Here is a 25,557-nt window from a genome sequence, read left to right on the forward strand (position 1 = left end):
ACATAAAAATTCAGCAGAGCAGGTGAAATTTAGCTGATCAGTTCACATTCCAAGCCCAAAAGCCCGGGCAAATAAAAATGTCTGCCTGGCACTGAAAAAGCAACACAGGCTGTAAACCTATACCCAGTTAACCTGTGTATAAGCCTATTGGACTCAATAGGACTTACGTTTGAGTAGACATGTATAGGATTGTACTGATGGAACCAGATGAGTCTTCCTGGGGATGGTATTCCATAAACCCGGGTCCATGACTGAAGAGGCCATCACTCTATTCACTGTTGTTATAGAAGGTGCTCCCCTGGTTCCCACCATACAAGTACATGATGTTTTACAGCATAAGCAAAAAAGAAGAGAACAAAAGGAGAGAACAAAGGATGAATGCAAACCAAATCTGGTACATGTATATAGATTCATTAGAGTTAATGTTTTCATATATGATTTTGATTTCATTTCAATATTTTTATACTGATTGATAGCCATAACTCTGGAACTTTTATGAGTACAGGGTTTGTTTTGACCTATTGTCGATACAAAATAAATTGCTGTTGCTGCTGCTGCTGCTATTACATCACTGTGGTTGAAGATCCACAGATGGGATGGGTTCTGAGGCATCTGAAGGAAGGAGAGAAGTAAACTCACTCCCCCTTTTGTGTTCTCAAAACTTAAATAGAAATAAGTTTTGAAGATGATGAGTAAACTACTTTTTTGGAATCAGTTTTGTAAACATAAGTGACGTACTCCCTCCGTCTATTATATGAGATAGAAAAAAATCTTGCTCCATTGCCAAAAGCTTGTTTGTATTTATCGTTTATTTTGTTTCTCAATAAATCTGTAGATATAAACAAATAATATTGTCAATAACAAACCACCTGTCATCAAGCTATGTATAGTGAGAATGTGTCAGCTCCTGTTATGTGTTACTACTGCATCTTATCTCTGTATTTAGCAAAGGATGGTAGCTTTATAACTCGTGGTTCTGTGCTGGTACTTGTAGTGCACAGATTTTTGAGAGCATGAAAACTTAAGTGGCAAAATTAACACAGTGGAGATAAAGGACAGAAATACATGGTTCCTATTGTCAGCCAGTGCCTGATGTTTTGTTAAGGTGATAAACTGAGATTTATTTCTTTTTTTAAAAAAAACAATTGTTTACAAGTTTAGGGAAATGTTTCCTACTTAAAAGGGGGGGGCATAGGACCAGTGCAAACATCCAGATGGCACTTAAGGGCTGATGCAGTGTTTTCTTCATGGATTAGGCTGAATGTGTTTGGAAACATGCGTGTATTTATACAGAGAAATTGGTAAGTTTTGCATTTCCTTTTCTAACAGTGGTGATTGAAAGTCAAAGTCTTCAAAAGCAGACATCCCATTTTCAAAGTGCAAAATGCTTAACAAGTTTATGGATCTGGGTGTTTCCTGCTGTGCTTGTTGCTGCTTGGGATAGGCTGTTGAATAAGGATCTAAATAGGGCAGTGGACCAGTTCGGATGTAACAGTGGTTTCCTGCTATGTGAATAAGCTGTGGCAAGCCTTGGGCTCATTCTTTCCCCCCACCTCAGTTTTGCACATTTGGGGAAGATATTGCAGCTTCCTCTTCCAATTTGACATCTGAGCTCAGGGAACTATGATTTGTTTAAACTGATGCATCAGTCGGTGTTTATTTAGTGTGAATGAATTAAAAACAATGATTTAATCCTGGTTCATTCTCACTAACTAGAGTTTAAACAAACCACAGTTCCCAAGTGCAGACATCACAGGAAGCTTTGTTTTTAAACTAAAAGCAGAAATGTCGGACCACCACCACCACCACCTGGGATATGAAAGAGGAGGGAAACAGAGAACTGAGTGTGCAAGCCAAAGCCTTATTCTTGTAATGGGAAAACACAAGTTTCCATTCCATCTGAACCAGACCACTGCTTTTAGTTATACACCTTATCTCCAGGACCAGTTGAACCGTAGAAGGAAGCTAGGTAACCACCTGAAGTGCCAGAAATCTGGCTGGGAAATCTGGAGGGCACATAGAGGCAGTTTATATATTATAATCTTTTTAGTTGGTTGCTGTTTTAATTAATTGTTTTTAATGGTGTTATTGATAATTTTTGCTGTGAACCACAGAGAGTTTTTTAAAAAAATTGAGTGGTATATATAATTTTGTTAAAAAAAGTAAATAAAGAGGTAATATTCCCTGCATTCTAGAGATATAATGGAGAAACCTTTCACCTCTTTTGGCTGCCCAGAGGATAGGCATAGTTGTAATGGTGAAGAAACCAAAAAGAAGCACTTTTTATGAATGGAAAAATAGTATGATGTCTATTTGACAAGTGTTTTTGACTTTGGTGCTGATAGATTTTTTTAAAAAAACATTAATGGGCATTGATGCCTCTTGAATAGAACTTGTGGTCTGGTGCTCACACTCTACTAGGTTTTATAAAAGCCATCCTTCCTTGTTTCCTAACGTTTATTTGGACACTGGCTGTGATCCTGGGAATTGTAGTAGGCCACTCACCAGCAACAATCCAGATATTGATCTTTTCTTCAGATGTCTTTCTTCAGATGTCAGCAGAATACCCTGATGTTCTCTTATTCAGCAGAGTTGAAACCCTCTGCTGTCATCATCCTCGTATCTCTATGTACTGTTACATTGTTATCTAAAGTGATGCATACATGGCATTAATAAAAACATCCCGGTTTAGGTGTATGTTACTTAGTGTTGCTCCCATTCTTTAACAAGCTTGGTGCTTTGTTAATCCTGGCATTCTGCATGCTTGGACATACTTGTGAGAGATTTGCAAATGACCATGGATTTGATTTCTCTCCAGATTACTATTTTCATAACATAAAATAAGAATGTTAACGTGGAGAGCAACCATCTGTTCTTTCTACCAACAGAGATATGAATGTATAGCATGGGCTTATTAAAACAGAGTAGGTCTCTAGCTATAGGGAGGTGGCTATGGGCATCTAGGTCCTTTGGAGATACACTGGAGCTCCCTCTGCAATAAATTTAAATTATTTAATTTGTTAATTGAAGCATGTCCAAGTTAGGTTTTTGCAGTTACATACTAATGTGATGGACCCCCATCCCCATGAGCAAAATAAAGTCTGTCAGGAAAAGTGGCCTTTATTGGTGAACAAGCTATTGTACAACAAAAAAACACTCATCTTGTTTTATTGCATTGCTGCATCATCTGCATGAAGCAATCATATAGGAAGCATAGGGTTTTTTCCTTAATGTAGGCTTTAGTTTGCATTCCCAGAGTATTACAGGGTGCAAAGCATCCTTCTCTCCCAACCCTTCTCTCTTCTCCTCCACTTTAATGGAAAGTGATAATTCTTTCCAAGCAGGTTCAATGAGGCCACATTTGCAAATAAGTTATGTATGCTAGATGTTTAACTCTGTATTCTGAGAAGTACAGATGAGTCCTTTGTAGCAGGGAGCCTGGTGACCTCCTGAGGTTGTTGGACTCCAACTCCCATCAGCCCTAGCCAGTAAGGCTAATGGTTCAGGATGTAGGGAACTGTAATCCAACAACATCCCAAGGTTGCCAAGTTCCCCATCTCCTCTCTATAGGATATATCTTCTCCAGTGCCATCTCATCCCATCCATTTTCAAATAGGAAAGTCAGTTTTCTGCAATCTCCATGATGTAGCCAATATACATTACAGTTCTACAGATATCTGACAGGTCTTCTTTCCTTGTGTGGACTTGCAGAAGGAAGACCACTTTCTGCATATATGTTTCCAAGTTCAGATGTGCATAAAATGCACAGCTGGACTCTTTTGAAGCTCTGCACAGATTCTTGCTTAATATCCTCTGCAGGATTGGGAGTCTTGTTGCTGCAATTATTTAGGTCATTTCTGTACTTGATAAAAAGTTTCCCATAGGTAATATTTTTCCAGCTTGACATTTTTCTGTTTATCACTTTCCCATCCCAACCTTGAGAAGACATCTACCTAAATGCTCCTTATGCATTATTTGGCCCTTTTCTTTGCCATTTTGTAGTTCAGACACTGTCTTCCAAGAAGAGAGAGTAGCAGCAGCAATTCCCAGAGCTTGAAGTGTTGCGATAGGTTTCTCTGTTATTACCTGCCAGACATTCCCATGGTAAAACAGCCATGGCAATTAAGGCTGTCCTGGTATATCAGATCCCTCCACAAACATGTTACGTTTCTTGAGATGGAAGAGCCTTCCAATTGCATGGCACAATCTTTGGATATCCCCCTTTAGGATGCACACCTTAACATGGTGAGGGGGTTTGAGAGTGTTGAAGCAGAGAGCAATACCCTTAGGAGCCTAGACCAAGAGGCTAGACTCCTAGCAGGGGCACCCAAGGCGGAATGGCCAAAGCTGAGACACCAGACTAAGATGCATCCAAACTCAGAGGGAGGCAATAGTAAACCATCTCTGAATACCTCTTACCACAAAAACCCTATGAACTGAGTATCCAAAATACAACACAAGATAGTGCTGGAAGATGAGACCCCCAGCTCAGAAGGCACTCACCAAGCTACTGGGGAAGAACAGAGGACAAGTACGAGTAGCGCTGTGACTAATGACGCAGCTGGGTCAAAGCCGAAAGGAAGCCCAGAGGCTGATGCACACAGATGCGAAAGGAGAGTCCAGAGTTGCACGATGCACACAATAGGAACATGGAATGTGAGAAGCATGAACCAGGGAAAGTTAGAAATTGTCAAGAAAGAAATGCAATATATCAACATTACAATACTTGGTGTGAGTGAATTCAAATGGACGGGAATGGGACATTTTCAATCAGGCAACTACAAAATATTTTATGCAGGAAATGAGAAATTAAGACAAAATGGGGTTGCTTGAATAGTGAGAAGTGATGTAGCAAAAGCAATTAGGAGCTACAAGGCAAGGTCTGAGTGAGTGATATCAATGAGATTAAACGGGAAATCTATTAACATAACCATCATCCAAGTCTATGCTCCAATGGCAAATACAGAAGTAGAGGAATTTGAGAGGTTTTATGCAGAAGTACAGGAAGAAATTGATCACACACCAAAGCAAGATGTGCTGATAATCATGGGGGGCTGGAATGCAAAGGCAGGGAACAGAGAAGAACTAGGAATTGTGGGAAAATTGGACTTAGGAGACAGAAATGAAGCAGGAGAAAGACATTTAATCATTGCGAACATATTTTTTGAGCAACCCAAAAGATGACTGTACACGTGGACATCACCAAATGGTCAATATAGGAATCAAATTGATTATATAATTGGTAGCAGAAGATGGAGAAGTTCCATACTTTCTGCGAAAACAAGACCGGGAGCAGACTGTGGTACAGATCATTAACTGGTTGTATCGAAAATCAGAGCAAAGCTAAAGAAGAACAACAAAGCAATCATAATGCCAAAATACAATTTAAATAACATCCCAGAAGAAGATCAAATAAGGAACAGATTTGAGGCTTTAAACTTAGTTGACAGAGAACCAGAAGAACTATGGATTGAAGTCAAAGACATTATCAGAGAAGAATGCAAAAAGACAATACCTCTAGTTAAAAAGAGAGAAAGACCTCAATGGATGACTGAAGAAACTCTTAAAATGGTTAAAGAGAGAAGGAAAGTAAAAGCAAAAGGCAATAGAAACACGGTCAGAACCCTAAATGCAACAATACAGAGACTAGTACGTAGGGACAAAGAACTATTACCATAGTTATTGTATAGAAATAGAAGACAACAACAAAAAGGGAAGAACAAGAGCCCTATTCCAAAAGGTTAGAGAAATGAAAGGGAAATTTAAACCAAGGGTAGGGATGTTGAATAATCAACGGGAATACACTGACAGACCAAGATGAAATAAAAGGAAGATGGAAGCAATACATTGAAGAACTCTATAAAAGAGATGTCAGGATGACAGATTTATTCATGGAGGAACCGTATGATGAAGAACCAGACATTTTAGAATGTGAGGTGAAAGCTGCTCTTAAACTACTTGGAAGAAACAAATCACCGGGATCAAATGACATACCAATAGAGTTGCTACAAGCTACTGAGACTGAATCTGTCCACATTTTGAGAAAAATTTGTCAAGAAATATGGAAAACTAAACAGACTGGAAGCGTTCAATATACATCCCAATTCCAAAGAAAGGGGATCCCAGGGAATGCAGTCATTATCGACTATTGCCTTAATATCCCATGCAAGTAAAGTAATGCTCAAGATTCTACAACAAAGGCTCTTACCGTATATGGAGCGAGAAATGCCAGATGTCCAAGCTGGATTTAGAAAGGGAAGAGGCACCAGAGATCATGTCGCAAACACACTTTGGATAATGGAACGGAGCAAGGAATTTCAGAAGGAAATCACCCTGTGCTTTATAGATTACAGCAAAGCCTTTGACTGTGTAGATCATGAAAAACTATGGAATGCTTTAAAAGAAACGGGGGTGCCACAGCATCTGATTGTCCTGATGCGCAACCTATACTTTGGACAAGAGATTACTGTAAGGACAGAATATGGAGCAACCGATTAGTTCCCCATTGGAAAGGGTATGAGATGAGTGTATTTTATTACTCTATTTATTTAATCAATACACAGAACATATCCTACGGAAAGCAGGATTGGACCAAGATGAAGGAGGTGTGAAAATTGGAGGGAGAAATATCAATAATTTAAGATATGCAGACGATACCATACTACTAGCAGAAACCAGTAATGATTTGAAACAAATGCTGATGAAAGTTAAAGAGGAAAGCACAAAAGCAGGGCTACAGCTGAACGTCAAAACGACTAAATGACAACAGAAGATTTATGTAACTTTACAGTTGACAATGAGGACATTGAACTTGTCAAGGATACATTAGTACAGTCATTAACCAAAATGGAGACAATAGTCAAGAAATTAAAAGAAGGCTAGGACTGGGGAGGGCAGCTGTGAGAGAACTAGAAAAGGTCCTCAAATGCAAAGATGTATCACTGAACACTAAAGTCAGGATCATTCAGACCATGGTATTTCCAACAGGGCTGTGGAGTCGGAGTTGTGGAGTCGGAGTCAGTTTTGGGTGGAGTCGGAGTCAGTAGAAATGTACCGACTCCGGCTTCAAAATAAAAATTTAGGAAAGTTTTCTTGTTCAGAAATTTTAATCAAATAAATATATTTTATGTTCTATCAATCTAGCCTAATGGTGGTGATGAAATGCCTTGTGCTACCATTTTACTACAGTAAATATGTTATTACTAGTTAATATACATTTGCCATTTATGAAGGAGTCGGAGTTGGATAGTAGAAAAATAGATGAGTCAGAGTCAAAGGTTTGGCGTACCGGCTCCACAGCCCTGATTTCCGATCTCTATGTATGGGTGTGAAAGTTGGACAGTGAAAAAAGCAGATAAGAGAAAAATCAATTTATTTTAAATGTGGTGTTGGAGGAGAGCTTTGCGGATACCATGGACCGCGGAAAAAACAAATAATTAGGTGTTAGAACAAATTAAACCAGAACTATCACTAGAAGCTAAAATGATGAAACTGAGGTTATCATACTTTGGACACATAATGAGAAGATATGATTCACTAGAAAATACCATAATGCTGGGAAAAACAGAAGGGAGTAGAAAAAGAGGAAGGCCAAACAAGAGATGGATTGATTCCATAAAGGAAGCCACAGACTTGAACTTACAAGATCTGAACAGGGTGGTTCATGACAGATGCTCTTGGAGGTCGCTGATTCATAGGGTCGCCATAAGTCGTAGTTAACTTGGAGGCACATAACAACAACAGTGCTACCTAGTTGGAGGCAGGATCCATGATGTGCTTCAACCAGCAGCATTATTTGCTTTACAGCCACCTTTCTTCAGCACACTTTCTTTGATATGTTTAGTATATCTATCTTCACTTGAAGTGACTTGTGTTTCATTGCTGTTCATTTTATAAAATGCTTTGTGATGCTGCTGCCCTTTTTGTATTGTGCCATGGAAATCAGCTGATCTCATCTTTTTTTCTCTCCCTGGTAAAGGATGCAGATTGCAAACCACGTGCAAGTGTGATTGGTTGTGTCTATCCCGTATGCTGGAGGAAAAGGTCAAGAAATTCAAAAGACTTCTCTGGATATACTTGTACTGAAAAAATATTGGTGAACAGGCTTATAGGATTTTTGAGCAGCCCTGGATTGTGATTTATTTAATTATTTGAATTTAAACCCTATTCTCTGTATGAAGCCTTACAGTAATCCAACTATTCTTCCCATGTATTCATCTAGAAGAACATTTATACTTTTAAGATAGTTTGGGAGCTCAGTATTTCTGGGCTTTAAACATGTTCTGCATTGCTTGCAGAGAAATTAACTGGTGAGTGGCCCACAGAAGATATGCAGGCACGTGTTGTTTGTGTTGCAGAGTGGATCCAGCAGAGGGAGTGCAAGTTAACAAACAGCACCCATTTGAAGCTGATTTGGCTTTAGTGGGAATTTGGCTTTGAAGCTGATCTGATCATTCACAGCAGCTACATAAAAATTACTCAATGTTTTTCTCCGCTGCCAAAAAACTATGTGGAATGCTGTAATTAACCTAAGTATATTTGAAAACGATTATGTAATTTTTGCAACCCCCAAAAAACACCTGCAGATCAAATCACCCAAAAATGTGTGCAGCAGATCGAATCCGCAAGTGCCAGAGAAAGTGGAAACCAAAAAAGGACAGACCGGTAAAGGAACAACGGACTATCAAAATGCGTGTGGATCAGCATCATGCAGCAAACCCCATCCCTAATAGCAGATAGAAAATGGAACCCCAACATCAGGTAGCACCAAGGAACATTGGGGAACAAAGATCCAGAATCTTAGTTCTACTTTTATGGGGAAAAGCCCAGCAACAACCAGGAATTAATTAGCCAATCAGAGGGCTTTCTGATTTATTTATTTTCTTTATTTATTGTATTTGTATACCGCCCCATGGCCGAAGCTCTCTGGGCGGTGTACAGTAACTGATGATGAAATCTTCTAGCGCTTTCACGCCTCACAGTCATGTGCTTCTCCATCCTTCCCAGGCCTGTTGCCTTGAGGTACTAGTCTTAGGTTGATAAGCAGGTGTTCTCACTCACTGCCTAATTAACTGAGTTCATTTGTGAGAACTGACAGTTTCATGGCCTTCCAGAGACCCTAATTCAGGCAAGATGTTTCCCCCACAATTCCTTGCTACAGAACCATTTTAGTTAACAGCCTTAACAAACCAGATGTTCTTTACAGCATTGAGTCGAGGAGGACCCCAAGCTATGAAGTTAGTCCTTTTCGGGGAGTGCAAGCCCATCCGGGACCGGTCAGGTCATTCTGTGAAGATCAGTCAGCTTCTCCACCTATTATAGCACCCTCATCTTGTCTGGATTAATCCCCACTTGTCCATCCTCATCCACTCCAGAACTATCTCCAGACACCAGTTTAAGAGTTGCACAGCTTCACTGGGATTTGCAGGATGTAAAGTGAGGGAGAATTGGGTGTCAGATGCATGTTGGTGACACCGAAGCCCAAGCTTCTGGATCATTTCCCCCAGTGGTTTCATCTAGATATTAAACAACACAGGTGACAGAATAGAACCTTGAGGCATCCCACATCAAGGTCCTGTTATGTCCTTCATGCTGTTGGATGTGGCCATGAGATGGAACTGAAGTTGCACAGCACAGAAATTGAGGCAAGACAGGGTTTGGGGCTTATGAGTTCATGCTGGGACCTATTTTCAGCCCCACAATGTAAGCCTTGGCCAGGGGGGAAATGGAGAAGTTATGGCCTTAAAAATGTTTTATCTGCTTTTTAAAAACCTTCCTCCCTGTTGTATTGCTTTATTAAGTAAATATTGGAATTATATCACCTAGTGTGAGAAGTTAATCGTATTCCTGTATATTCCTTTTCTTGCACAAGTTATAACTGTCTCAAATGTTTCAAGTTTATTTTCATTTGGTCACCTTTTTCTAAGCTGCTAGTTTTAATTCTGTATAATTTTGGCTAATTTGGTTAGCATCTAATAAGTATTTCCATTTGGGGTGACATCACTTCCCTTCCCCAGGGTATGATCAATCTGTTTGAAGGGATGCAGATGAGGGGAGAGAACTGCAGTATCGCTGTATTGGAACTAATGCCCTAGTTTGGACATGGCTTACTTAGAAAATACATTCCTCTGTCTGTTTTGATATGTAGATTCAGAGACTGCCACTCTTCATTAAGGTTTCAATTATGTTTAGAAAGCAAGCAGACTGTGTGCTCAGCTGTCTCTATCAACTAATTCAACCAACAGAAAGCCACTCACTGTTTCAATGACATAGGAACGTGACCTCAAGAGATGAGCATAAGATGCCCTGCTCTGGCTTCTCTTTATAATTGCAAGAGAAGGAAAACAAAACTATAATGTTGACATGTTCTGCTGTTTGAAAGCTCTGGCTTCTTTTGCTAATTTTTAGAAATCAATGTGATGGCTGCACTCAACATGGTTCACATGTTGGCTACATTTGGAGCCTTTTGCCCATGTACACATCCCCTGATTGACAGTTGTTTATTATTATTATTATTATTATTATTATTATTATATCCTGCCCTTCCTCCCAGGGCGGCAAACAAAAACACTAAAAACATCTGAAAACATCTTAAACAGACTTTAAAATTTTAAAAGCAAAACATCTTTTTTAAAAAATTAAGAACATATTAAAAAGCAATTTCAACAAAGATGCAGACTGGGATAAGGTTTCTACTTAAAAGGCTTGTTAAAAGAGGAAGGTCTTCAGTAGGTGCCAAAAAGATAACAGAGATGTTTCATTTCATCATCATCATTTCATCATTTGATTTGTATGCCGCCTTTCCACATAAAATTGTGCTCAAGGCGGCTTACAGCAAGGTGAACAAAAATACATCTCAAAAACAATTGCAAAAACAATTTCCTAATAACAAAAAATAATAAAACAGTGACATAACAAATATAATAAGCAAAAATAACTTTTCAACATTATGAACATAATAAAACAATCTTTAAAAACAAAGAAGTAACCATTAACACCCCAAGCCCCTAAAGAAAACCATTTTGCCTGTCTAATATTTAAGGGGAGGGAATTCCAAAGGGCCAGTGCCACAACACTAAAGGTCTGCTTCCTATGTTGTGTGGAATGGACCTCCTGATAATGATCAACTGGGTATAAAGGGTAAGATGATATTTCAGTTTACCATTCTTGTCTGAACTGGGAAACTATGGTTAAAAAAAATATAAGCCAGGATCTTAAAACTACTTCAAATTGTGGTTTAAGATCCTGGCTTGTTCTGAAATTATCAACCATATTTTCCTGTTCCTGACAAAATGGGAAACCACCGTTAATTAGAGGCTTCCTGGTTTGATTACTCATGCTATGAAGAGGAGAGCAAAGGGACTGTGTGTATGGGCAAAAGTGACCTTTGTATCTCAAGTTATTAAACTGATATATGATCATCCAAACCAGACCATTATGATTTTAACAGAATTTGAAAGATATACACCCAGGGTCACCAATGTGGCGATGACCTCCCCCAGTGCCAGCGAGACCTCTGTGCTTCCACCACTGTTTTTCTTCTTTCAGAAGTGGGAAGGGAAGGATCACTGCCATAAAAAGTTCAAGGAATGGCTCTAGCTGTCCTGTCAAACCCAGATTCACACCATACATTTATTCCACTATCATTCCACTTTAAACAGTCATGGCTTCCCTCAAAGAACCATGGGAAGTGTAGTTTTTGAAAAGTGCTGAGAGTTGTTAGGAGAACCTTATCCCCCTCATAAAGCTACAATTCTCAGAGTTCTCTGGGAAGAGGAACTGGCTGTTAAACCACTCTGGAAATTGTAGTTCAATGAGAATAGGAGTGTCCTAACAACTGTTAGCACCCTTCACAAAGTACACTTCCCAGAATTCTTTGGGGGAAGCTTCTCAGGGATTGTTATACAAACATGCAGTGCTCCAGTCATGTGCTGTGTTCTAGTCAGGATTCTAAGGAAGTCTTTAAGCTGTTTTGTTAAACTTTCACCAGAGGACTTTGTGATGCCAACCCAAGGCATTCTGCTACTTGAAGTGTGCGTGTATACACACCTGTTAGGGCAAACACTTTTAAAAACAGTTGCGTCACCCTGATGCCAGGGCTTGAGGAACAGATGCTCTGCATTCTTGTCTGAACATTTTAAAATTCGGTCTTTGGCATCAACTCTGAACAGACATCAAATCTGTATTTAACCTGAACCTGATCCTTCTCTTCCTACAGCTGAGCTTCAGGACAAAATGTCCTGAACTGAAAACACTAGAATCATTGCAAAGATAATGAACTTGTCTTACAGCAGATACATTCTCTTCACAAACAACAAATACTAACAGATTTATTTATTCAGTCATTCAGATATCAGAAGACTCTTTCATTGTTGTTTTGCTTCAGCAGATTAATGCAGCCACGTTTCTGGAAATTCTCTTCCCAGTTTAGAATGGTCTAATTACATGGTAATTAAAATTTTAACTAGCTACTCTCACAGTTTGCAGTTTTCACTTTAGCTGCCTTTTAAAAAAGATCAGTTCATATGTTTTATAGTTTTTTTTTCTGAGTTCAGACTGAATAAATAGCTTGTAATGAGGTACATTTTAGGTAAAGCTTCCAGATGCCATTTACTTTGCATTTCAAAATTTTGTCCCTGACAAAATAATTTAGTTTTATATGGGAAGGTTGGCAGAATGCTTGGCCTAATGTGCAATTTATGGCAACTTATGGTGTTGGTCATATGCTTCTATCCCACTTTCAATAATTTCATCAAATATCCCTTTTTGTGGCAAGGTGCTCAAGAAGGTAGTGGCAGTCCAACTTCAGGCATGCTTGGAGGAGACTGAATATTTGGATCCATTTAAGTCTGGCTTTAGGCCCGATTATGGCACTGAAACTGTGTTGTCGTCGCCCTTGTCGATGACATTTTTCAAGAAATAGATGGGGGGGGGAGTACAGCCCTGTTCATTCATCTTGACCTCTCAGCAGCTTTTGATACTGTTGGCCATGGTATCTTTCTGAAGCAGCTCAAGGAGGTGAGGACTGGGGGCACTATACTAGAGTGGTTCTGCTCCTACCTCCAGGGATGTTTCCAGAAGGTAGTTATGGGAGGTTTCTGTTCAACACCATGGGAGCTTTCGTGTGGTGTCCTGCAAGGTTCCATCTTGTCCCCTGTGCTATTTTACCTCCTGGAAGCGGTCATCAGGAGTTTGGAGTAAAGTGTTACCAATATGCGGATGACACTCAGCTCTACCTCTCTGTGTCATCTGAATCAGGAGAGGCAGTTGAGGTGCTAGACAGGTGTCTGGAGGCAGTGGTGGGCTGGATGTGGGCCAACAAACTGAAGCTGAACCTTGAAAAGATAGAAATGTGTTACACGTTCTTGAGTCTAGGAGATGGAAAGACAGCCTGTTCTGGATGGGGTTGCCTTCTGTTGGAAGGAGCAGGTTTGTAGTTTCAGGCTATTCCTCGATCCAGTATTGTCATTGGAGGCTCAGATGGCCTTGGTGACTAGGAGCGCCTATTTCCAGCTCTGGCTGGTTTGCCAGCCATGCCCCTTTTGGACAGAGATTACTTGGCAACAGTACTCTCAATCTGGAAGTTACTAGAGCATGATTATTGCAATGCACTCTACATAGGGCTGCCCTTGAGGACAACTAGGAAACTTCAACTGTTCCAGAATGCAGTGGCTAGGTTCCTGGCTGGAGTTCCTTTTAGAACTCATATAACCCGTTCTAAAACAGCTGCATTGGTTACCAGTTCATTTCTGGGCCCAATTCAAGGTGCTCACATTAATGTTTAAAGCCCTAAATGATTTAGGCCCAAAATAGAGACAGTCTCCTTTGCTACAGACTGTCTCGAATGTTAAGATCAGCAGAGGGGGCGTTCTTGATAGTTCCACCACCCTCAGAAGTTTGGGGGATGGTGGCCAGGGAGAGAGCTTTCTCTGTGGAAGCCCCTAAGTTGTGGAATTCCCTTCCTACAGAGGTGTGTATGTCATGATACAGTTTTCAGCAAATGCTAAAGACACACCTCTTTATCCTTCTGGGTGGTCAGGAGAGCGTTTTTCAGCCTGAGGACTGGACCCAGACCTGGCCTACCCTCTGTGAGTCATTTTTGACAGGTAGGCAGGGCCATCCATCTGTCAATCACATGATGCTATCTGATGTCAGGTGATCAGAATGACAAGCATGGGAGCCAGCACAGACTTTAAAAGGCAGCAGTGCTTAAATCAGAGGTAACAGAACTCCATGCCTCAAGTTACAATGGGTGTAGTTTGCAAAAAATGGCCTTGTGGTCCGAGTTTAGAGGTCTGGCAGGCCTACTGAGGCCCACTAGCCAGAGGTTCCCCACTGCTAGATTAGAGGGACAGGGCAAGTGAACAGCCAACAACAGCGGGGAAGAGATGGGGCAAAACCTGCAACTAACTCTAGGGATCAGGCTATATTATGCACTATATACATATATGCAAACTTGCTCAATTACTGTAACTTATCCTAGTCAAAAAATGGATATTTCCTTCAGCAGAATTTGAGTGGCTTTTGATCCAGAATTTTTGTCTTTGGCATATAGTACATATAGCTCCAGCGGTTTTATTTTTACATGATTCCATTCATGCAAAGTTGATTTTTAAAAATAATAATGTCTAAGCATCTCAGGCTTCACACAATACCAAATTGCTCCACAGAGACCCTGCTGTGTAGGAGTATTTTTTCTCTCACACATACAGCTTGTATTTAAATCCTAATATATGTTGATCCTGCATGCAAGTATCTTCTTGTGCAGATAATGGGATGCATATACTGGGATTCTGGGATGCATATATAGTGAGAGAATTGCATATAAGGTCATTATATGTTTGGGTTTCATGGCATTCCAAAACAGGAGTGGCTTGTGTGTAGAGATCTTGTAATGCATGAAGCAACTGTAGGTGAAATTAGGCCAGATGTTTTATTATTCATGCCTAGAAGGATAGATTACGTATCTTAATGAAAATGTTAATAGCTGGTATAGAGCTGCTATTGCAGAAGCATTGATAGCTGATGTACAAGTATCTTGCACATTCTTTGTTAATGTTTCCAAGATAACATTTGTTGAATGATCTCCTCTACTGTGAGATCCATGAGCTATACCTGAAGCTCATGTAAGAAGCTGCACAAATTCCTCTTTCAGACAGAAAAAAATAAAAGCAGACATGCAGGGATCTTACGCATCCATTATTTCAGCATTTGTATAATGTCCAAAGCCTTACGTTAATGTGCAGAATATACTAGGTACTATTATGGAATAATCAAGGGGAAAATTAAGAGGCACAAGATATTTACTAGCTTTTGGACATTATTCAAAATGTTGTTTGTAACCCTGAGTATATTAAATGCAATTAAAGTGTTAATCCTTGTTTCCCTCTGAGGAATAACAGCATTCCCTTTTGATACTTTTTGTGGATAAAGTATCCTTGGGCCTCTGAGGCATACTGGCAGCTGGAATTGGAAGCAGCTGTTAGGATTAGCACCTGCCTCTTGACAGCATTATTCAAACATACGTCAAATCTTATAAATCTAGCAACAGGGAGGTGCTGCCTCTTTTGTCTGAGGGATAAGGGAGCAAGGGAAAGAGAAGAATGTGCTGATCCCTAATCCACTGCTTTTCACTAAAATGTTAAGCTTGCAAGCTCTACTTTCTGGAAAGAGTCAAAATCTTCCCTCCCTCAAATAATGCCTAATTTTTAACTACATAAGTATTGTCAATGTTACCCTTTCATGTTTTTTAAATATAAACACATACTGCAGTGTTGACATTAATTTTCAAAATGGTTTGCTTTTGACCATACAAGAACTTGTAGGAGTTGCTGTCAATATGAAGGGTGTTCTTAGGCTATGTGCATTTTCTCCCCAACAGATATTCTACTTTCCAATGGTGACTTTACATGTTTGAAATACTTCCTTGTTTGTTTTCCACTGGCTTGTATCCAACTATGTCATACTCGGAGCAGAACAGACCCACTGAAATCTGTGCAAAGTCCATTGATTTGAATGAGTTTATTCTGAGTCTGACTGTGTCAGCCAGTGCAATAAATTTTAAGTAAATTCCACAGAAGTAAAAGCATTTTAATTGGTCTGAAAAGAGAATGAGAATGAATTCAGTTTCCCAAGTGTAACTCACGAGATGATGTGTAAGATTGTCTGTATTCTGTGTCTTGACAAGTGGTGAGAATAATCATGCCAGAATGTTGCTTCCCTGGATTTCTGATCAGATGCAGAAAACAGTGGTTGTGAGTTACCCTTTGCAAGGGTCTAATTATGAACAGCATCTAAAGCATTCTTATTTTTTATTGAATTGTGTCCAAAAGACATGTTTTCATGAAGAACCATTTCACATGTTTTTCATGTGTACTTGCTAAAAAATGTGAGAAAGACAAATACATGTTTTATATATATGTTGATAAACTAAAAACACACATAGGCTACTTCCTGCCCCTAGGATGGGAGGGGCTACTCCAGTTGTTCCTATGGCAACACATGTGTTATTGAGCAAGTCTGTAGACATGCAGATCAGGTATTTGACAGACTTGGCCAGAACCCATTACCCTAGCAAAGAAACTGGTTTGACGAGTTCAGCGGTTTCCTTTACTACAAATTCCATCTCTACTGGCACAGAATTACAGGCTTGGAGACATCATCCAAACCAATCCTATAACAATACATTAATTAAATTAGTTAGTCTCATAGCCCATTTATTTAAAAATAATTCTTTCGCATTTCTCCCATGTTACAGTAAGTGAATTTTGGCAATTGGTCACAAGTTCATCCTTAAGCCCACAGCCTCTGCCACTGGGAAAGGGCTGTGGTTTAGCGGTATAGAATTCAATGCAAAAGGTCCTGGGTTCAATCCTTGAAGTATCCAGTAGGCCTGAGAAAGGCTCTTGTCTGAAATCCTGGATGACACTTACCTGTCCTTGGACAAAATGCTAGTGGTAAGCTGAATTATTCTTCCCAGATGTTTTTTGGGGGGAGGGGACACCCATGGGAATGACAGTGTTATGACAGAGCATCATTCCCAGGGCCATGCTTGATAAGGGTGCCCCTGGGAACAGCGCTACATAAGATTTAGTGTTGTTCCCATAGGGCCATGTTCTTAAAGAACCCTGTCCGGTAGAAGCTGATGCTTATTTTAGTTATACCACAGGTTGAAGCAAAGCTTTTTTTAAAAAAAAAGTTAAACAAAGACTGACTGTAGTCCTCCGCTACCTCGTATCTACAATGCTGAGCACCCATGAAAAATTTAAGACATTTCCCCACCTCACCCCACAAGTCTCCAAAGTGGCCCCATGAAAGTGTATGTGTGGTGTGGAGGAAATTTTGGCACAGCCTTACAGAGCTACGTGGACCAATAATCTGACACTGTCTAAAGCAGCTTCATATCTTGCAGTCCAGGAGTGGGCTAGCTGCAGAGTCAGAGGCACCATAATGGCTCTTGCATGTGGTCTACATGTTATATACTAGCAATACATGTTTTCCAAACATGCTTCTGCTAGTTAATATGAATCCAGGGTAGAAAGATGGAGATTTGAAGAGGAGAATTGGGCAAGCATGGTGCTTAATCTTCCCCACATCTGCTGATCTCCCTGGAAAATCCCCATACCTCATCTGGGTTGTTTTTCCATGTAGTCAGGCTTTTTGTGTGTCATGGGCTCCAAGAAGAACCTTTGGCAAGATTGGGAGGATGAAGAGTGGCTTGCAGATGTTGGAGAAGAGGCTAGGGAAATCCTGGGTGAGATACTTCTAGAAGCCTCTGGCAACTCTGAGTTTAGTGAGGTTAACGTAGACAATCGCCACCTGTCTCTGATGACAAATTAAGTTTCCTCCAGGGCCAGCACCAGACTGCAGTGGCCCCTTGGGCACCAGGATTCAGAGGTGGTGATGTGGTGACACTACTGCTGCCTGCTGCTGGGTGCTGAAATGGCCCTGCTGCCATCTTGGATAATAGTATGCATGTGCACATAGTGCACTGACATGGCAATATGGGAAGTGGAACAGCCAGCCTGTGCCGGCGACAGGAGGATGTTGCCTTGGAGGGTGGCTCCCACTCCACGATCCATGACAGCATCAGGTCATGGGGCGCACACTCCGTTAGCATGGATCGTGGAGCAGGAACTACACCCCACCAGCTCCAGCAGCAGGGCCCCCTCTCAGCCACAGGGGCCCTTAGCTAGTTCCCAACCTGGCCACCCACTGATGCTGGGCTTGGTTCCTTCACACAGCCCAGATCTACCTGTTGATCAGATAAAACTTAACGAACAGCCTGGAGTCTTCTAGAGAGAGGAAAATGAAAGGAGTCTGTCAGTGTTAACACTTTCACCAAGGTCATGGAGATTAGAAAAGAGACAACTTCAGAAAACACACTCTGCTTCTATGAAAAGCCCTTGCCTTGCAGCAAAAGCAAGAAAGTACTACAGAATGCTCGGAGAAGTATGTGTGTGCTTATATCTCTTATATTTAGGATGGGTGGACAAGAGTAGAGTGTTGCAACAACAATCTGCCATTGTCTAGTTTGTATCCTGAGATATGTAGTCTGCTGTTGTTTCTGTTTGCCTAGTTTGTATCATGAGAGATGCCTAGTCTATTTCAGATATGTGCCTACTGTGTTAGTGTTCTGTACCCTGAATCATGCCTAGAATGTCTGACGCTGCATTCCTGTACTGACTTCTAGAATAAAGCTTCATGAAAAATCCATTCTCCGAGTCCTGAGTCTGCTTCTCTGGTTGGGAGCCAGGACACTGTGGTTGTATTCAAGCTGAGTTAGGGGAATCCTATGTTTGCTTCAGGATATGTAGTTCTGCACTGAAACTGAATTAATGTGGGAAGCGGCACAGCCAGCCTGGGCCATGTGGTATTCTGGAGTACTTCCAGCCACTGTCATTTTTGGTATATCTTCATAAAGTCTGCTTTCTTCAGTCTTAAGGTTTAATCCAGTCTTTTATGCTACATAGCTGTTTTATTTTTTTCCCTTCATTGACAAAAAGACTTATGAACAGCAAAATGGAGATGAAGATGAAGGAGTCTTATTTGATAATTGCTAAAACCTAAAAAGCTACTTGAGATGCCCACAAGAGTTTGTATGTGCCCAGTGGAATTGTGTGTGTGTGTGTGTGTGTGTGTACTATTTTTATTAATCAACAGACACTCATGCCATATCACAATCTGCTTTTAAAAGTCCCCTCATTTTCAGTTTGATGGGGGACGGGAGCTGCTACATGAGTGTATCGGCCTGTGGGCAAGCTCAGCAGCTATATCAGCAGAATAGCTGCCTGTAGGCAAGGGGGGTTGTATTCCTCCCCCCCAGCCTAAGTTCTCTCTAGTTTAGCATTCAGCATCTAAGCATGCAGGAAGATGGGTCAAGGGACGGTCAATGTATACCTCAGAGCCACCTGGGGTCTAATCTGGGGTTCCTAACAGGCAAAGTTCTGATGCTCTGCCAAGAGTGCCTGTGTGATTCTGGGAAGGTGCCTTGTTAACCAGATAGTGTAGACCTTGGAGCAGTTAATGCCTTGCTAGGCAATTAGAGGCTTTGCTTATCAGCTATTGTTATGCTGTATGATCCTGGGAAAGAGCCCCATCATTGAAGGGCTATGTTGGGAAAGCTATGATTTAATCCTTTGTAGTAATTATTGTGCTGTAAACATGTATCCTATAAAAGGGTTCTTGGCTGCCCAGTTCAGTGTTCAGCCTGGTCCATGTTCGTGCAGAACCTGGCAGCCTGGTCCATTCTTTGTATTGAGTACACCTGTGGGTTGAAAGTTACTCAATAAACTGTCTCCTTTTATGTAAACCTACGGCTGAGTCTGCCTTACTCATCTCTCTGGTACCTTGGAAACCTGAATGCCCAGGAAGGTGGCATACAATGAGAAACAATTTGAAAATCTCCATGGCTACGCAGAACAAATAATGTAGTTCTTTAGGTCTTGGTTAATCGGTGTGTCATGTAACAGATGAGCAGTATAGTTGTATTGCCAACTTTAATTAAAACGCAGCAGCTGTTCACTCTGATCAGAGTGAGTAACTCCTCAAGAGTGTGCTTTTTATTCTATGAACTGGAAAATCACAATTTGTGATTTCCCAGTTGATGAAAGAGAAACCCTGATATTGCACAAGTGTGCTTCTACGGTGTTGCGTGGCTTCTGTCAGAATACTAGTCATGTGAATGTCTCTATTTTGTAGAACACCCCCACCCACATGTTGTTGGAATGACTAACCATCAACTTACTCTCCCTCACAACTATAGTACTTTTGTTGAGCTACCACCTTTTTTCCCTAACACTCAAAAAGTTTAATATTTTGTTCCTAGGAAAATGCAATCCTTTCTTCAGTGCATTTAATTGCTGTTAGACTTGCTGGTGGGTTGTGGTTCTGTGAGTGTCAAAGGCGCCTATCAGCTATTATTTGGGACATGTTGATGAAGTAGTGGATGAATATAGATTTGTTTTATTTATTTTTTAATTAAATGTCTGTGTCATCTTTCCTCCCAGAGAGCCCAGGGTGGCAAATACCAAAACATTTACAAAATTATTATTTTTAAAATGTATATTTATCCACATATGTTAGTGACAGATGGGACAAGAGGCAAAAAGTGGGCAGAGCAACAGATGTCACTCTTAATTTTTGTATAGCAGGTTACATTGCAGCCATGCAAAAGTCAGCGTTTTCCACGCAACGCATGTACACTTGTGTACTCCGGCCCTCTCCATTCAGGCATGCAAGAGGCATGATCACAGTTCAGCCTCATTCCAGTCAGGCAAAAGCACTTGTGGAAGTTGCAAAGTAGGACTGGGAAGGGGTGTAAACTGGGAAGAGTCCCTAGAGCCAGATGGAGAGGCCTGCTGCAGGGATGCATTCAGCCTACAGGCTTGAGATTTCCCACCCCTAAAAGTATAGGTTCATGTTGCACACTTTTGAAGCATGAATTTCCTGTAGCCATACATGCTTTTTAGTTAGATTCTTCTCACACATTTTCTTGGGACTCTGTTGCTGCTCCATCCACAACTGGAGAAAATGGCTGCTTCCATATAAGATATTTTACTGCCCAAGGTTCCCAGTTGCCTGTTTCTGGTTTTCATGGCTTTTTGAATGCCCAATTTATTTTGCTAGAGTACAAAAAAGTAAAGTATTCTTGACAAGTTTTTAAATTTTCTCCTTTTATTGTATCACCAAAGCCTGTAAAAAAGTCATAATAGAATGGTTTTCAAACTGTGGCTTAATTCAAATATCAAAGAATTTCCAGTCTGTGGTTTGGAAATCAGAAATGTGCTGCATTCTTGCACATTTTGTCCTTGCCCTACACCTCTTGAGTAGAGATGTCCTGGGTTCATCCCAACTGCTCATTATTCCCAACTCCCTATTTCTGATTTCCTAGTCTTGTTGCAACCATAATTTGATGTGATGTCAGAACTGGGCAAATAATTAGTAGTGCTAACCAGGAATAAGACCCTCCGTGGCGCAGATTGGTAAGCAGCGGTAACGCAGCCGAAGCTCTGCTCACGGCCAGAGTTTGATTCCAACGGAAGGAGGAAGTCGAATCTCCGGTAAAAGGGGTCGAGGTCCACTCAGCCTTCCATCCATCCGTGGCCGGTAAAATGAGTACCCGGCATACACTGGGGGGTAAAGAAAGGCCAGGGAAGGAACTGGCAATCCCACCCCATATATATGGTCTGCCTAGTAAACGTTGCAAGACATCACCCTAAGAGTTGGAAACGACTTGCACTACAAGTGCGGGGACACCTTTACCTTTTAACCAGGAATAGCCCCCAGTCCATGCCATGGTTTTGCAAACTATGCTGTGGAGACAGTTCTTGTGATTTGGTGAGTATGGTTAGAGCAGGGGTAACCAATGTGGTGCCCCCCAGATATTGCTGGACTCCAACTCCCATAAGCCCCATCCAGCATGACTAATAGATCAGGGATGATGCAAGTTGTAGCCAATGTGGTGCCCTCCAGATGTTGCTTGACTACCTCTGGGTCTGAGCAAATCTGAGAGGATGTTGGGAATCCATGCAGGAGAGAGGATGAAGGGTACATTTCCAACTTTAAGTCATGGTTTGAAGCCTGGGAAATATGACATCTGAACTGAGCCATTCTGCTAACTATGCCTCCCCAAGCACAGACAAATTAGAAACAGATGGCTCAGTTTGCCTTGTCCTGGGCTTAAGATAAAAGATGGAGGAGCCCACCTTGGTGGGGATCCATGAAGGAGACAACTGTTTGGCAGAACAATGCTCAGGAAACCCTAGAACTGTGTGCATAAGACATGAGGCATATAGCTTTATTCCTCTACTACACTGATTTGGAAGGCATGAAGGCTGGCAATCTACTTTTTGCCCTCATACATTAATCTATTCCCAAGTATTGTTGGTAGGGTTTGTGCTTCTTTAATTATATTATCCTGCCTTTTGAGCCCTATTGTTAATCTTTGATGCATGATCATAGAATATGGTCTTAGTCATGTGGAATGTGGAATGATGTCACAAACTGAGAACACTATGGTTTTCTTACTTATGTCAGAACTCCCATTGATGGTTTCACAAGAAATTGTGATATATGCTTGTGTGTTCATCCTAAAGATTGCACAAGAAAAAGAAAAGATGGTAGGTTGATTCTTAAACTGTAATCCTTTTTACATTTGCTCAAATATGTAAACAGATAATCATATGGTATGCATTGTGGCTGGAAGATTGTACATTTAAGACTGAGTTTATTAGTTTCTTTTGTCACATTTTATTTGCTGAAAACTGTATCACTTAAAATCTTGTCATTCAGGTGGACATTTGGAGTGCTTGATTTTGTATGCCCAGAAATTTAAGTCACTTTGAATAAAGGTACCCATGCATTTTCACCCATCACATAAGTTTGAAATACAGAAACTCTTTGAAAGCTGCAGCCACAATAGCCACCTTGGGGTATAATAAATACTTGCCTTTATAAAACATATATAAGACTTGCAGTATGATATTATTTCCACTTTAAAGCCAAAATACTTCTCTGTAACATAGCATGACTGTTTTTGTCATGAGATGTACACATGAAGGTTGTTGACTACATGTACTGTAAATAAATGGTTTCATGAACCAAAGGTAGATGGTGAGAGTTTGCTGTCCATCAAAAGGACAACAATAAGTATTTTTAAAAGCCTATGCATTGTATTGAATTATATTATATTTAATTCCCCCCCCATGAAATAATAATAATGGAGGAACAAGAAATATTGTTTCTGGGAGCAATGGAAGAGTGTGGAACATGATTAAAATGCTAGCTTTGAAAAATGTGTTTATCCACATGTTGGATTTTTATTCATTCATCACTGCATGCCTGTGCAGCTCCCATTACAAAAGTAATTGAGGTTGATCCCTTGCAACAAGAGAGCAACATATCTGTGCTAATTCTTTTTATCAAAGAGCATTTGTTGTAGTCCATCAGAGGAAAAAAATTAATTTCAGACAAACCTGGATGCTGCTCTTGAAATATTTCCATACAAGCGCATATAAAATATATGCAAACAAATACAAATGCACATGTTTGTTAAATGAAATAGGCTAAAAAGGAATTGCTTGTAATCTGTGAGCCCTTTCAGCCATTGGTTGGGTTGCTGTGATTTCACAGCATGTTACATTCACTACAACATTATAATTGCTGATGCAGAAGGATCAGTTACCGCATCTTCAAGGATAAACTAATTGCCCGCAAGGAAGAGTTAGTATTTTCCAAACAAAACAGTCAGAGCCAACTGGTGTAAGGAAAGTAAAAGTTTGTTTGGACTATGTAAAATCCCTCAACGGAATACATCATGTGTGGACATTGGAGCAAATAAAAACTTCAGTACTTAGGGGCCACAAGGGACAGGGAAAGTGAATGCAACACATTGGGGGGGAAAAGACCAAATTATGAATTGTTTCTGTGCAGTCATTACAGAAGTTCTGCAAGATGCCAGTAACACCAGAAATCAACCTGCTCATTTCTTTTCTTCTGGAGGCCAAGCCCATCTATCACGGTCTGAGTGCAGAGCCAGGAGTGCTTTAGAAAGCACTTTATGGTGTGTGCCAGATCATGAGAGCACAGCTGCTGCAGTGGGTTATTAATGGGAGAGAGCTGCATTTTTCTCAGTCGTAGTATGTCCTTATTTTACAAAGCCGTGTGACACACTATGCTTCTCTGTTGTGTATTGAAAATTACAGGGAGGCATTTGAATGTAATTTTATATGTGTTTAGGGGAGAGGGGAACATGATTTACTCATATATATTTTTTAGCAGCGACCTGATGAGCTTTACAGAAATACAATGCACTCTTGTCTGCAGGAGGCCTATTTTTTGCTGGCATTTGCACTATTACTCTGCATTCTTAAATTTAGTCCTCTCTTGTAAAAATGGCTTTTGCTCTTTTATGTTCAGTAGGTTGAACCAGTGAATTATGCACCTACTGCCAGAACAGCTCCTTAGAAAGTTTCACATCAGACCCACCCCCAGTGCTATAATTGTTTAGTTCTTTATGATATAAAATAATTTATTGAATTGTTTCTCTTCCCCATTGGAGCCAGACAATGGGCTTGGGAAGTCTTATGGCAGGACCTCCCTGGTGAGCTTATTGCATGATCTTCGTTAGGCCATTTCTGGATTTTTTTTTCATCTGTATAATCGTGCTCCATCTCGCATTACTCTGAATGTAGTAAAGATGCTAAAATACTTCATGAACTAAAAATGCCACATTGATAGTAGTACAGTGAGAAACAATACTTTGAAAAATTGCTACTGTTTAAAATGCCGGTAGGCAACCTGCAGCCCAAGGCCTCGTCCTAATTTCAAACCCCTCTACAATCTTATCAGTTCAGACCTCTGGCAAAAGCAATCAGGGAGGAAGGGAGAGAAAAGGGGTGGTCTTGCCCTGGCTGCACTCACCGCTTACGTTAGCTCTGCCCACAATGACTGATTACCCTCAGAAATAGATTTGACCATCCTGTTTTAAAATAAGACAAAATGGAGGTAGAATTCTACTTCCATTTAGAGTTCAGTCCTGGAAGCTTCTTACAGTGCTCTGCGTATGACTGCCATTGGAGCATGCTCTCTCATACTTCTTTTTTGTTTTGTTTTTGTAGCTGACTTTCCATAATATCTGATTTTGAAGTGGGAAGCTTTGACACCTGCTTATGTCCTTCGATGTAGTTTCATTACAGAATTTGTATGGAAGAAAAGATGCCACTAGTGTAGTGGCAAATTCAGTAGTGCAGGGTCCCTTCATGATAGTCACACCATACCCCCTCACAGCCATGCCCCCTCACGCACTTGTCCATCAGCATCTTCATATTCCTCAGTCCTTTCCACATCATCATCATCATCACAGTTTATTTGTATGCCGCCTTTCCATAGGAATCTATGCTCAAGGCGGCTGATACCATGAAAAACAGTTACATAATTCAATGAGTTGCAAAACAAAATTCAAATAGTCTTAACAGTAAGTTAAAGAAAACATCTCATTAAGAAATATATAATAAATTGAAACAATACAATTACAATTCATAATAAGCTCTTTGTTTT

The 25,557-nt window shown here is 40.5% G+C and overlaps 1 protein-coding gene across 8 annotated transcripts in view; it reads left to right on the plus strand.

Annotated features, from left to right (window-relative positions):
* Positions 1 to 25,557, plus strand: part of APBA1 (amyloid beta precursor protein binding family A member 1) — a 112,510-nt gene that overhangs the window by 33,177 nt on the left and 53,776 nt on the right. The gene's annotated exons all lie outside the window — the stretch shown is intronic.

This window comes from Rhineura floridana, chromosome 1 (assembly GCF_030035675.1).
Source record: "Rhineura floridana isolate rRhiFlo1 chromosome 1, rRhiFlo1.hap2, whole genome shotgun sequence".
NCBI classification, from domain to species: Eukaryota; Metazoa; Chordata; class Lepidosauria; order Squamata; family Rhineuridae; genus Rhineura; species Rhineura floridana.